The sequence below is a fragment of the Barbus barbus genome, assembly GCF_936440315.1.
Source record: "Barbus barbus genome assembly, chromosome: 3".
Lineage (NCBI taxonomy): Eukaryota > Metazoa > Chordata > Actinopteri > Cypriniformes > Cyprinidae > Barbus > Barbus barbus.
This window is the reverse complement of record NC_136731.1, coordinates 9,522,385-9,536,731: the sequence shown is the minus strand read 5'-3', so window position 1 is coordinate 9,536,731 and position 14,347 is coordinate 9,522,385. Positions and strand designations below refer to the sequence as shown.

Below are 14,347 nucleotides of genomic sequence, written 5' to 3'. Positions count from 1 at the left end.
TATCTTTTGATATTTTTATGTTGTAATTAATATAATTATTAACCTAATTATATAAAATTATGTTGTCAGTGCCCTACAAATGGGCTGGTTCCAGCATTGTTTTGTCCCTAAAACGGAGAGAATAGGATAAGGCCTAAGAGACTTCTTAAGGTGAAATGCAATAAATAAATTAAATAATAAATACAATTTTTTTTCTAGTGATTAAAGAGATGTTTAAAAGTCTCTCTCTCCCTCACCCACCCCCACACTCAACACACACACACACACCCATCCACCCCCCACACATAGTGCACACACATCAGATGTCTGATAGTTTTTTAATATTCTGTTATTCATAGACCTTTTGTAAAGTCATGAAATTAACCATAATTCTTCAGAATGACTTGTTCTATGTATGTAAAAAAATTTGAAGTGTTTGGAAGCTGCACTTTAAAGATATAAGAAAAATACTGCTATCTTTTTTTACTCTCACTTTAATAAATCGTCATTGCAACACCATTCAAAATATCCAAAAGCCGTTCGCAATTTAAGTTTCTCAATGTTTTGGCATCATGTAGACAAAGTTTGGTGTGTATAGTATAATTCTGCTCTGAGCAGTATGCATTAATTCACAGCCATATTTCTCCAAATATCCACATTAAAATCAAAATAGCTGACTTGCTGTTGGTCGTAGCTAATGACTGTAAATTAGAAAGATGTCTGTATTGATGAGAACAATATATGTACCAAATTTGGTTACTGTAGCTAAAACTAACACCACAAGTTTTGCCAAAAGGTGGCGCTATACAATGCCTCTTCCACGCCCTTTTATGAGCTTTTGCCAGTGTCTATCTATCATTAATACTGATGTGTGTTGAGTTTCTCAAAATTCTAAGCCTGTTATCTACCTCAAAATCAAAAGAATTTTGAAGTTTGACACGTTGCCATGGCAACAGCATTTATGATATCAATATTCCCTTAACAGTTTTACATCGGCCGTGTTTTGACATTATTTTGATGAAGTTAGAAGCAAATCGAGTAACAATAAGATGCTAGATTCTAAGCATTTTGAAAATGACACATTTCCTTCTGCCAGTTGGTGGCGCTATAACTTTCAGTCATAATAGTCACATCTATATGATCGGCATCATACAATGAACAAACCACTGAAGTTTGATCAAAATCAGACAATGTATGTGGATGTTATTAGGCATTTCCTGTTTCTAATTTCTCACCATAACTTCATCACCTCGCCACGGGCAAACCGTTTGAGATATCAAAAATCCCTTCGCAATTTAGCATCCCCAATGTCTTGATCATGTTCACTGAGTTTGGTGGCAGTCATTTGGAAATCCTCAGAGGAGTGTATCAAATTCCAGAGCATGCGCTTTTTACACAGCCCTGAATAGCTCACTTCCTGTTGGGGCGGAGCCTATGACATGCTGTATAGCCCCTGTGCCATGCCTGGGTCCCTGCCTCTGCAGCGTCCTAATGACTGCAGATTCCAACGTGTGTGCCAGTTTTCAAGAGTTAGAAAAACAAGAGGGCCCTGTGCCTTAGTGGCTTGGGCCCTAATAATCCTTAGAAAAACAAGAGGGCCCTGTGCCTTAGTGGCTTGGGCCCTAATAATCCTTAGAAAAACAAGAGGGCCCTGTGCCTTAGTGGCCTCGGCCCTAATAATAATAATCCTTAGAAAAACTAACCTCTTGTATGTAAATATCAAGAACATTTTGATTGTCCATTTTATGACCATTTTAATGTCATTATTGTTATTTTTCCTAGGTCGGCAGACAGTTAACCGAAAAAGAAATGTTAACTGTGCGCCGACATATGTGCCACAGTCAGTCAACTGCCCAAGCTTTCTACGAAGCACAACATACTCTGGACCGGGCTTTTCAGGCCCGCAAATTGACGGAAAAAGCCATACAAAATGAACAGGTAAGAATCCAAAGTGCACAATATAAGGCTATAAAAAGGTCCTACTGTATATCTGACTGAAGATCTTAAATTCTTAAAGTCATGGCATTAAAAATTGCATGCATAGTGAAAAATGATCTCAGTATTTAGGGCCCAAGGGCCTCACACCATCGGTGCACAGACCCTCTTGGAATTGCTCTGTTTATTAGGGCCCGAGCACCGATGGTGTGAGGACTCTATTGGAATTGCTCTGTTTATTAGGGACCGAGCACTCTTATCGAATATGTGAAGTTTGGGGCAGATTGCACATTTTATGGCTGAGTTACAACAACTTCTATTCCCATGGCGAGACATCGAACTTTGTCAGGCCGCCATGGACACGCCCTTTAAGGAAAACTCAAGAACTTCGCAATTTAACATTGCAAAGACTTTTAGATTAGACTGACCAAATATTATGTTAATGTAATTAAATATCTAGGAGAAGTTTTTAACAAAGTAAAACATGTCACTTCCTGTTGCCAGCTATAACTGAATATGGGCATGTTGGTCTCTTCAGGACAGGAGTCTTATCAAACATATGACGTTTGGGGCAGATCTTTAGATTACACTGACCAAATTTGGTGTTCGTCTGAATAAATCTCTAGGAGGAGTTAAAGTATGACACTTATTACAAATAACTGACTTCCTGTTGTGTTTTGGATTTTGTTACATGTGTGTACCGATTTTCATACATGTACGTGAAATGTAGCGGTCGAGGCACTTCTTTATATATATATATACAGGTGCTGGTCATAAAATTAGAATATCATGAAAAAGTTGATTTATTTCAGTAATACCATTCAAAAAGTGAAACTTGTATATTAGATTCATTCATTACACACAGACTGATATATTTCAAATGTTTATTTCCTTTAATTTTGATGATTATAACTGACAACTAATGAAAGTCCCAAATTCAGTATCTCAGAAAATTAGAATATTGTGAAAATGTTCAATATTGAAGACACCTGGTGCCACGCTAAAATAAACTAAAATAAATACAGTAAAAAATATGTTGTTCATACTTAGTTTGTAAGTTTTGAATTAACTCATGTTAAAATCTATATTCCTGAACTATACTAGTTAACATGAACAATGATTAATAAAAGGTTTAAAAAAAAAAAAAAACATTAAAATAAATATAGCCGACTTCCTGTTGGTCGTAGCTAATGACTGTAAATTAGAAAGTTGTCCGGATTAATAAGAACAATTTATGTACCGAGTTTGGTGTCTGTAGCTAAAACTAACCCCCCCATTTTTGACAAAAGGTGGCGCTATAGAGTGCCTCTTCCACGCCCGTTTATGAGCTTTTTCCAGTGTCTAACTATCATTAATACTGATATGTGTGTTGAGTTTCATGACATTCTAAACATGTTATCTGCTTCAAAATCACCAGAAAAGAATTTTCAACTTTGACACGTTGCCATGGCAACATAATTTTAGATATCAATATTCCCTTCACAGTTTTACATCGGCCGTGTTTTGACATTATTCTGATGAAGTTTGAAGCGAATCGAGTAAAAATAAGATGCTGAATTCAAGGCATTGGTGGCGCTATAACTTTGACTCCTAATAGTCACATCTATGCGATCGGCATCATACAACGAACGAACCAGTGAAGTTTGATCAGCAACATACAATTTATGTGGACGTTATTAGGCATTTCCTGTTTCTCATTTTTGGCCATAACTTCATCGCCTCGCCACGGGCAAACCGTTCGAGATATCAAAAACATCTTCGCAATTTAGCATCCCCAATGTACTGGCTTGGGCCCTAATAATAATCCTTAGGGGAACAATAGGGCCCTGCGCCTTACTGGCTTGGGCCCTAATAATAATCCTTAGGGGAACAATAGGGCCTTGCGCCTTACTGGCTTGGGCCCTAATAATAATCCTTAGGGGAACAATAGGGCCTTGCGCCTTACTGGCTTGGGCCCTAATAATAATCCTTAGGGGAACAATAGGGCCCTGCGCCTTACTGGCTTGGGCTCTAATAATAATCCTTAGGGGAACAATAGGGTCCTGCGCCTTACTGGCTTGGGCTCTAATAATAATCCTTAGGGGAACAATAGGGCCCTGCGCCTTACTGGCTTGGGCCCTAATAATAATCCTTAGGGGAACAATAGGGCCCTGCGCCTTACTGGCTTGGCTCTAATAACTAGAAAATTGCAAACCTTCAGCCATCTTCCTCATGTGACAACTTGCCCCGGTGGTCATACCTATATTTTACAGAGGGAAATTACGTTGCTGCCTCGCTTTTCGATGCAACAGTGACACCTAGTGGTTGAATGAGGAACAGGAACAGCATGAGATTTTAAATTAAATTTTAAAATGTACCACTTAACTGAGATGGATGTACAGATAGATAGATAGATAGATAGATAGATAGATAGATAGATAGATAGATAGATAGATAGATTTTAGAAATGATAGGCCATTCTGTTGTTGAAATAATAATAAAAAAACACTAAAACAACTATTTTTGTTTTTAGGAGAAACACGCCCCCTTGCTTTTCTCCTCAGACATGCGCTTTTTCACAAAAATTATATGCATCTTTTTCCTCAAAGCTTCAGTTGTACTGTGTTGCCATGTCCACTAAATATAAGTTATTATAGGTCTCTGTTATTCGCTTACAAGTTAACGACTAGTTTATTTCTAGTTGTAATGTGAACTATAATTCTGTAATTATATTTTTGTAAATGGGAATGGTTTACAAAAAAACAACAACCTTATTTTGCTGTTTACTCATCCGGAAAGAAAAACAGAATGACTTGCTAAAATTAGTTTTTAATTAAATTACTTGTTTTTCTTGCGCAACCTGGCAACACCCTTGTCATGTGATATGAACACATTTCCCGTACACTAGCGCTGTCAGAGTAAAATAGGCTCTTCCGTTCTGATGCTTCCGGACTCTTGAGCCAGCTTTAGTACTTCCGGTTCGCGTTAACGTTTGCCGCAGCCATGTCGTTTTTTACGCGATCGCTTCAGGACCTGCCGAGTATGACGGCAAACGATGTACATTGGATCATCCAGGCCACATCGAAGACACCAACATCAAAAAAGGACAAAGGTTTTAAATTGTATGTGTCCAGCTATATAAACAACTACGAAGGTAAGTTAACAAGCCTGTTTTGTTTACAAAAAAATGTATACATGCTAGCTCCTTGGCTCTTTACTAGCCAAAGTTATCACAGTGAGGAAGCAACGTTAATAATGTTAGCAGAGTGATAGTTTAACGTCATGAATATTTTGTGTTTCTGAAATGCAATACCCTAATCTCTATTAATCACAGTTTCAAAGAAGGAGTCAGGAGAGGTCACAGTTAGGTCTGAGTGCTTCAGACCTATGAGGAAAAGCCAGAAGCCTCACTGTCTGAGTTTAAGGGAAAGTCATTCTGCAGGTTCAGTTCAGGTTCAGAAGAAACAGGTTCCTTTTTTTGTCAAAATGAAGTTTCTGTGAGTCATATCATTGCTGTGAATTAGATCCAGATAAACACCACCATTGCACTGAATCATATGGTACCTGAGATATCATGTGAAATATGAATACAGGGTGTGCAAGAAAGAATGTAAAATTAATGATTCCCACAGAAGCTATATTTTGTTAAAAGTTCTTATAATTTCTTCATTACTTATTCTGCACTGCTATTTTAAAATGAGTAAAGGGATAGTAGTAGCTTTTTATTAATTTTTTAATCCCACACATTAATCGGAGCATCCTGCCCCGGCGCGAGAAACCACCAACGCACCGGCGGCATCCTCCACCGGCAGGGCATGGTGGTGGGGTGGGGGTCGACTGAGATGATGAGTGAGGTGGAGTCTAAGGCCCGACCTGACACATAGACGTAGACGAACAAGCACACATATACACAAGCATACGTTCCCACCCTCATGCACGCAACGAATATTCTCACCCTTGCCCCACATGTAGACACACAAAAATGGACATGGTACCCACACTCACACTCCCTATATGCACTCTATACTCCTAGATCCAGGCACCACCACCCCCAGAGGGGTAATCAGCGCCCGATCCCGGAGCTGAACCCCCTTCGCTCTGGCGTGGGGACAGGAAGACCACCCCGGTCCCCGCAGCAGCAGAGAAGACCACCAGCCCAGACCCCGACCGGGCGGCCAGCTCATCCTCACAGCCCCCGGCCCCGGACAGAGAACAGAGAACAGGGGTGTGAGATAAAAGAAAAAAAAAAAAAAGACCCCATGCTTCACCTCACCCGCTCAAATGTAGTGTTGGTGTGTGTTGTTCTAAGGTGCTTTAAAACAGGGTTGCTTTAAAACAGGGGAGGGGCACCCTCCACAAGCTTGTGTCAGCTCGTCCCCTCCCTAGAGCCCTCAATGTCTATGTGCAACTTAAAATTGAGAAGTGGGCACTGGCACCAGAGGGAAGGCTGAATGAACAGACCGCCCTCCGGATGCCATTCAGTGTGCCCACCCCCAAGGCCCTATATGTATGTGTCATGTGACAGTAAGTAATGAGAATTAAAAAAAAAAGTTTTGTATTGTTTACAGAAAGGTGCGTTCTCATCTTTTTTTCCTGTTAATTATCATGTTGCGTGTCTGTTTTTCTTCAAAGCACCAACTTGCCTAATGTTGGTTTGATTGCTTGTGTTACATGAGAAAATAAATAAGTTTTCCTTCCTGATGTTGTAGATTAATGCGGGTCCGGTTCGGGTCGCGACTCTCGGCCTTTATGTCAAACGGTTCTGGTCTGGTAGGCTACAGAAATAAATATATAGTGCTGCTGTGGGATAACGGGTCAGGTGTTGTGTTAAGTACTGCTGGTGCACGTTTACCAAACAGGACCCGTGCAGGACTCTGCTTTAAACCGCTTTGCGTCTCTCCGTCAGAGATGCGCCATTTACAGGTATTTCCCTAAACCGCCACACAGCTCATATATTTTTCAGCCAAGGGGTGAGAATGTAATGATTACGAAAACGATTATTTATTTTTGTTAATTATTATTTTATTTCAGTTAGTTTTTCAATAACTGTTGTTAGTTTCGTTTCGTTTTAGTTTTTCAAATATTTTGACATTTTTATTTTATTTCAGTTTACGAAATTGTTTTTTCATCAATCGTTTTCGTCTTAGTTTTAGTTTTCGTTTACAAAAATAACCTTTATCCGCACCCGGGGTTCCCACAACCAGGAAAGGAACAAAACAACTCAGGGCAAGTAATCAAATAATTCTCCATAATTCTGCTGGAAACTGGTTGTATTCATCTTTAAGAGTAAAGATAGTAAAGTTCCTTGCTTGTGACTCCCTCAGGTTGAAGTTAGAGCATTCTTCAAAACGAGCATTAGAACCTTAAACTCTCTTCAAATCAAAACAATTAATTGCCTGCAATGTGTGTGTTTGTGTGTGTACGTTTTCTGTTTTGTGTTATTTAGCTTAATATTATTGTAGAGTAGCAAATAAACTTTGATTTATAAATAAATCTTTTGTCTGGTGCTGTGATTTTCAAGTCTGAAACTATTTGCCAAAGATCGCGTTACCTATGCTCAGAATTACCTAATCAATTCTGTATTACTGTGGCCACAGGAATAAACTGAATTGTTAAGAGATACTGGTTTTAATGCTTGCTGGACAAGGCGTTAATGAGGTATTGTTAATAAGGTATAAGTTGGACGTTTTGATTAATATCAATTAATCATATAAATATCGAATCAATACGACTCGATTTCCAAAAGCTAAAATTAAAATAATAGTTCTAAAATTATTACAAACAGGACTAAGGACAGGTTATGAAGGAATAACAGCTTTCTAGAGAATCTATCTATCTAATAGATAGTACTTCGGAAGAAGGGCATAGACACTATTTCAGTTAAATTAAAAGCAAGAAAAAAAAACTTGCTAATTTTGTCTACGTTTTTTTCTTGCTTTTAATTGGCCAGGAAATCAAAAACACTGCTGAACAATAATTTGTAATGTTTTTTTTTCTTCTATATTTTCCTTATTAAAAATAATATTTCCTTGGTTTATCCAAACGTGTCATCATGGATTTTATACAATGTAAAAATCCCTCAATGCAGATGTATGTTTTATATTTTCTATAATATAATAAAAGCTATGTCAAATAGCTTTGCACTTTTTATTATGAAAATACTCCAAGAAGGCCTGAAAATCAAAAGTGTAATCATTCATCTTTGAGAAGCTATATGGTGAGTTTGAAGCTCATTATACACATATTTTTATACTTGTATTATAAAAAAACTTTGGACAGAAGTAGTGCAGGTAGAATATTTTAAGACATAAAATGTAATAAAGATACGAACCATTTGTATTCATACATTATATGTCTTAGAATACTGAGAATTACAGCTTTAAAGTAATAATATTTTGGAGAAGGCAAAAATTCTAGTACTAATTCTAATTTGTTTGTAGCAATTTTTTTCTTGTGCAGCTGGGTTTAAATGTTTTGAATGAAAAGATGTGATAAAGTATATAAAAGAAGAATTGAAAATCACTCATGAACCATCTATCATGTCTTTATCCTTTCTGCTTTTTGTTCAGCTACAGTGATATCTGGATTTCTTTGTCTATATAAGGGATTTCCTGCAATGCCTTTACCTTCTCTCTGAGAGAACGTGCCATCCGGCTTCAAATGTGAATGAAACCGAGTGTTTAGGGCTCTGTAATGTTCACTTTGCTTCATTTTGGATACGAATAAAATATCAAGTCACGCATAAACTATTATTTTCTCTTAAACCTAGATTTATTCACATGGCCCATGGAATCCTCTATGTCATCGCATTTGCCTGAAAAGTGTGAGGGACGAGTTTTGGCTTTATTAAAAGCATACGCATCCCCATCGTCCTGCAGACTCATCACTGCTGTCCTGAATAACGAACTGGCACATGAATGATGAATAAATACCCTGCACCACCCTAAATGTGTCTTTTCTTCTCTTGCACCTGTCTGCTTTCACCTTAAAACTGAAATTTTATTCTTTGCCAAGTAAGGCCTTATTTCAAGTCAATCTGAGGCTGATATAAATAATAGTAATTAATCAATTAATTGTAACTGTCTATGTACATTTCCCTTTTGAGCTAATTTGCTACATTATCCCTAGAGCCTAACTAAAACCTTTTACTAAAAACCAGTTCAGGGCCATTACATGCCATAACCATGACAATTCACAGATCTGTCAAAGGCCTTTTCTGTGGAACTTGATTGCAACATCCTCAACGGTCGCACTGACTGTATTTGCATTTTTGAAAACATGTAATGACACGTTGTACAGAAACTTTATTCTGTAGTTCATGGGAAAAACATTGAGTTCTCAAGGAAAAACGAGAACAACGGCTGCTTCAGTTTCACTCGTTATTCCTGAGGGGCAGCAGTCTCTCAGCTGAGGTTGTCGATACCATTCTTGATACTAGGGCTCCATCCACTACAATACTATATGCTCCCAATGGCATTTTTTTCATCATGGTGTAAAACAGCACCATCTTAACCCAGCCAACTGCTCAGTTGGTCCAGTCCTGGGGCCTCATTTATAAAATGTTGCGCAGTAACCATCCTAAATTTGATCTTACGATCATATCTCGAATAGGCGTACGTTTGATTCATAGAATGAACGTACGAACAGTAAACGCATGTACGTGTCTCTTTCAGATGTGAAATCTATGAATCGCAAATGATCTTGAACTTGCAAGCAATTGAATAGTTTCAGCCCTCTGCTTGTAAACGACTTCTAATTAATTTCATTAACATATAAAACATCACCAATCATCATAATTAAGAACAGCTTACATTTGAAAAAACCTGCAATACTCCGACAATAAAAAGTGCGTACGTCTGCTCAGATACTGACGTGACGCTAAGCACTTTTCCACGTCAAAGACCGTCTTTTATAAATATGAGCGCTGGCGTGGATTTAAGCGTCATAATCAATACAGTCTAAATTCAATAATGTTGATCCAGGACCATCATAATCAATACAGTCTAAATTCAATAATGTTGATCCAGGACCGTCATAATCAATACAGTCTAAATAATGTTGATCCAGGACCGTCATAATCAATACAGTCTAAATAATGTTGATCCAGGACCGTCATAATCAATACAGTCTAAATAATGTTGATCTGGACCATCATAATCAATACAGTCTAAATAATGTTGATCCAGGACCGTCATAATCAATACAGTCTAAATAATGTTGATCTGGACCATCATAATCAATACAGTCTAAATAATGTTGATCCAGGACCGTCATAATCAATACAGTCTAAATAATGTTGATCCAGGACCGTCATAATCAATACAGTCTAAATAATGTTGATCCAGGACCGTCATAATCAATACAGTCTAAATAATGTTGATCCAGGACCATCATAATCAATACAGTCTAAATAATGTTGATCCAGGACCATCATAATCAATACAGTCTAAATAATGTTGATCCAGGACCGTCATAATCAATACAGTCTAAATAATGTTGATCCAGGACCGTCATAATCAATACAGTCTAAATAATGTTGATCCAGGACCATCATAATCAATACAGTCTAAATAATGTTGATCTGGACCGTCACAATACTCCGACAATAAAAAGTGCGTACGTCTGCTCAGATACTGACGTGACGCTAAGCACTTTTCCACGTCAAAGACCGTCTTTTATAAATATGAGCGCTGGCGTGGATTTAAGCGTCTGCACACTCTAAGATCAAATCTGAGCGTACGCACACTTTATAAATGAGGCCCCTGGAGTTTCTACAAGAGTGTCTTTCAGCAGGATTAAGCCTCTGGGATCTGAGGTGTTTTGGAGATGTTTTGACATGACCTGACATTTGTGCTCATTTCATTTACTTAAAATATTTTCATGGCTGTATATATGACTACACTATGTCCATCCCAACTCTGCTACATTTTTTAAAAGTAATTTTTATGGGCATTTATGCCTTAATTGGAATAGAACAAAAGTAGAGGGCTGACAGGAAAGCATTGGGTGGAGAGAGGGGAACAGGATCAGCAAAGGACCTCGAGACAGGAATCGAACTTGGGTCGCAGTGAGCACAATTGTGCTAAATGTCGGCACACTGACCACTAGGCTATCACACCAATAAACTCTACTAAATTAGTATGTCAGTGTATGTTTGTGTTTTGGGAAAATTATTTTTATGCATGGTTTGCGTAAAATACTATAGTTTTAGTTGCTGTAATAAGGCCATTAAACAAATACTGTACCTATTTTCACAAGACTTTTGAGAACTGGCTCTTGTAGCCTAGAATTGTTACTACAAACTGATGTGTAAATCATCTTGAGCACTCATTCGCATAAAACATCTCTGATTATGCATGTAACTATGGTTCCCCTAGAGGGCACTATGGGGAATGCATCCAGCATGACCAGTGTCTGAAGCACAAGTATAAATGTGACACTGAATAAGATACTGCCCAGCAACCACCCTTGATGTCACTACTGGTGTGACTGCAGGAAAAAAGGGGCACCTGGAAAACATGTCATCCACTTTCTTGTCTAAAGGAGACGTGCACAGGAATACCTGAAGCATGGCATAGAGACGCAGTGTCTCTTTCCCCTTCTCTGGGAACCATGGTTCCTCCATGCAGTGGAGGAAGACAATCATAAAGACCAAATAAATGAATAAAGACTAAATTCGGTATAGTTTGTTAATAAAATATAAAATTAGATGGACAATTTAACTCTCAATTTATGCAAACAGATCACATTAAACTCAGGAATTTCCCTTTTGAACACGGCCTCCTCCTCATATTTCACCTGCCCTAATAGCACACATACGTCGGGCCGATGTCGACCCGATGTACAAAATTCCGTCGGCACGATGTCGCTCAGGGAGCGTTTGCTAATCGGGAATACATCGCCGCGACATCGGCCCCTGATCGGAAATGCCTTACGGCCGATGTTGGGACCATGCAGCTGCAAATACCGGCCGCTCTGCGTGGACGCGGTTCACACGCGTTTTGCTGCCGCTGCTTTATAATAAAACAATACACACCACTCTCAAGAACAGTTGCAACTTTATTCATATTTTCATTTAACACATTACATATACAAATACATTTACATTTATCAGATGCTTTGATCAAAAGCGGATAATTCACGATTATTTGTAGTCTTTTGAAACTGAACCATTATTTTACCACAGCATTTGCAGTAAAACCATAGTTACAACATTTACCATGATTTCAAAAACTATGGTTACTATAGTCATAGTTACCACAGTTTTACTGAAGCATTACTACAACATTACTATAGTAGAATATGGCATCAAAACCATGGTTTAAAAAAAACAAAACACACATGGTTACTATAATCATGCTTGCTACAGTTTTACTATAGTAAAACCATGGTTAAATATTGTATTAGTACAGCACTTTTCACAATACTTCAAAGTAGGTTTACAGAATATGCATATTTCAAGGTTACAATTTAAAAACATCCTTTAATCAGCCAGAGGTGACTGAGACTCACTGGGAAGACCATCTTCTGGCAACAAAATAATGTCCATATGACAGTAGTTCATAAAACAAGTCATGTGTTCAGTGCTGTCAGCATCGAAGGCTATCTTCACGAGTTATAATAATACAACAGTTACATAAACACACAATAAAAACCAGGCAAACAATAATTAAGCAGTTCAAATGTTTTAAATTGCATGATAAAAATTCTAAAATATTTTCTGATAAAATCTTCCTAAAGTCTCTATTTTTGTGTTCAGTTAAACACTATTCTTCAACATTATTAAAGGGTAAGTTCAACAATTTTCAGTCCATTTTGTTACAATGTTGGTAATATATGTAAAAGAACAATGTTCATTCTTTCTCTGAGATACCCAGTGTATTTGCCAGCAAAAATGATGCAAAATAGCATTTTTTCATTTAGATGCTGCAAAAAGAGTTTGTCATTTTGTCAAAACTCGTCATTTCATTTTGCGTCATCCTGCGGAATGCTGCTTGCAAATAAAAGAGGACATGGTGAGCGTGATTTTGCCAAGTAGGATGTGATCCAGGACCATCATAATCAATACAGTCTAAATAATGTTGATCTGGACCGTCATAATCAATACAGTCTAAATTCAATAATGTTGATCCAGGACCGTCATAATCAATACAGTCTAAATAATGTTGATCCAGGACCGTCATAATCAATACAGTCTAAATTCAATAATGTTGATCCAGGACCGTCATAATCAATACAGTCTAAATAATGTTGATCCAGGACCGTCATAATCAATGCAGTCTAAATAATGTTGATCTGGACCATCATAATCAATACAGTCTAAATAATGTTGATCTGGACCGTCATAATCAATACAGTCGAAATAATGTTGATCCAGGACCATCATAATCAATACACTCTAAATAATGTTGATCCAGGACCGTCATAATCAATACAGTCTAAATAATGTTGATCCAGGACCGTCATAATCAATACAGTCTAAATTCAATAATGTTGATCCAGGACCATCATAATCAATACAGTCTAAATAATGTTGATCTGGACCATCATAATCAATACAGTCTAAATAATGTTGATCTGGACCGTCATAATCAATACAGTCGAAATAATGTTGATCCAGGACCATCATAATCAATACACTCTAAATAATGTTGATCCAGGACCGTCATAATCAATACAGTCTAAATAATGTTGATCCAGGACCATCATAATCAATACAGTCTAAATAATGTTGATCTGGACCGTCATAATCAATACAGTCTAAATAATGTTGATCCAGGACCGTCATAATCAATACAGTCTAAATTCAATAATGTTGATCCAGGACCGTCATAATCAATACAGTCTAAATAATGTTGATCCAGGACCATCATAATCAATACAGTCTAAATAATGTTGATCTGGACCGTCATAATCAATACAGTCTAAACTAAATTGATCAACATTATTTAGACTGTATTGATTATGATGGTCCAGATCAACATTATTGAATTTAGACTGTATTGATTATGATGGTCCAGATCAACATTATTGAATTTAGACTGTATTGATTATGACGGTCCTGGATCAACATTATTTAGACTGTATTGATTATGATGGTCCTGGATCAACATTATTTAGACTGTATTGATTATGACGGTCCAGATCAACATTATTTAGACTGTATTGATTATGACGGTCCTGGATCAACATTATTGAATTTAGACTGTATTGATTATGACGGTCCAGATCAACATTATTTAGATGTTATTTAGATGGGGGAAGTCGTGGCCTAATGGTTAGAGAGTCGGACTCGTAACCGAAAGGTTGCGAGTTCGAGCCCCCGGCCGGCAGGAATTGTAGGTGGGGGGAGGGAATGTCCAGCGCTCTCTCCACCCTCAATACCACGACTGAGCCCCCAATTGCTCCCCGGGCGCCGCAGCATGGCTGCCCACTGCTCCGGGTGCGTGTTCAC

At 37.8% G+C, this 14,347-nt stretch overlaps 1 protein-coding gene across 2 annotated transcripts in view; it reads left to right on the top strand.

The window, feature by feature from the left end:
- Nucleotides 1–8,838, top strand: part of LOC306855183 (uncharacterized protein) — a 79,351-nt gene extending 70,513 nt beyond the window's left edge. Inside the window, exons 9-10 of one of the 2 annotated variants that reach the window (XM_079393667.1) lie at nt 1,762–1,917; nt 8,663–8,838. The gene's annotated coding sequence lies outside the window, so the exon portion shown is untranslated. Of the gene's footprint in view, nt 1–1,761; nt 3,049–8,662 lie in introns of those variants that run through there. The other variant, XM_079393668.1, reaches the window with a different exon arrangement.
- Nucleotides 8,839–14,347: the final 5,509 nt, after the last annotated feature.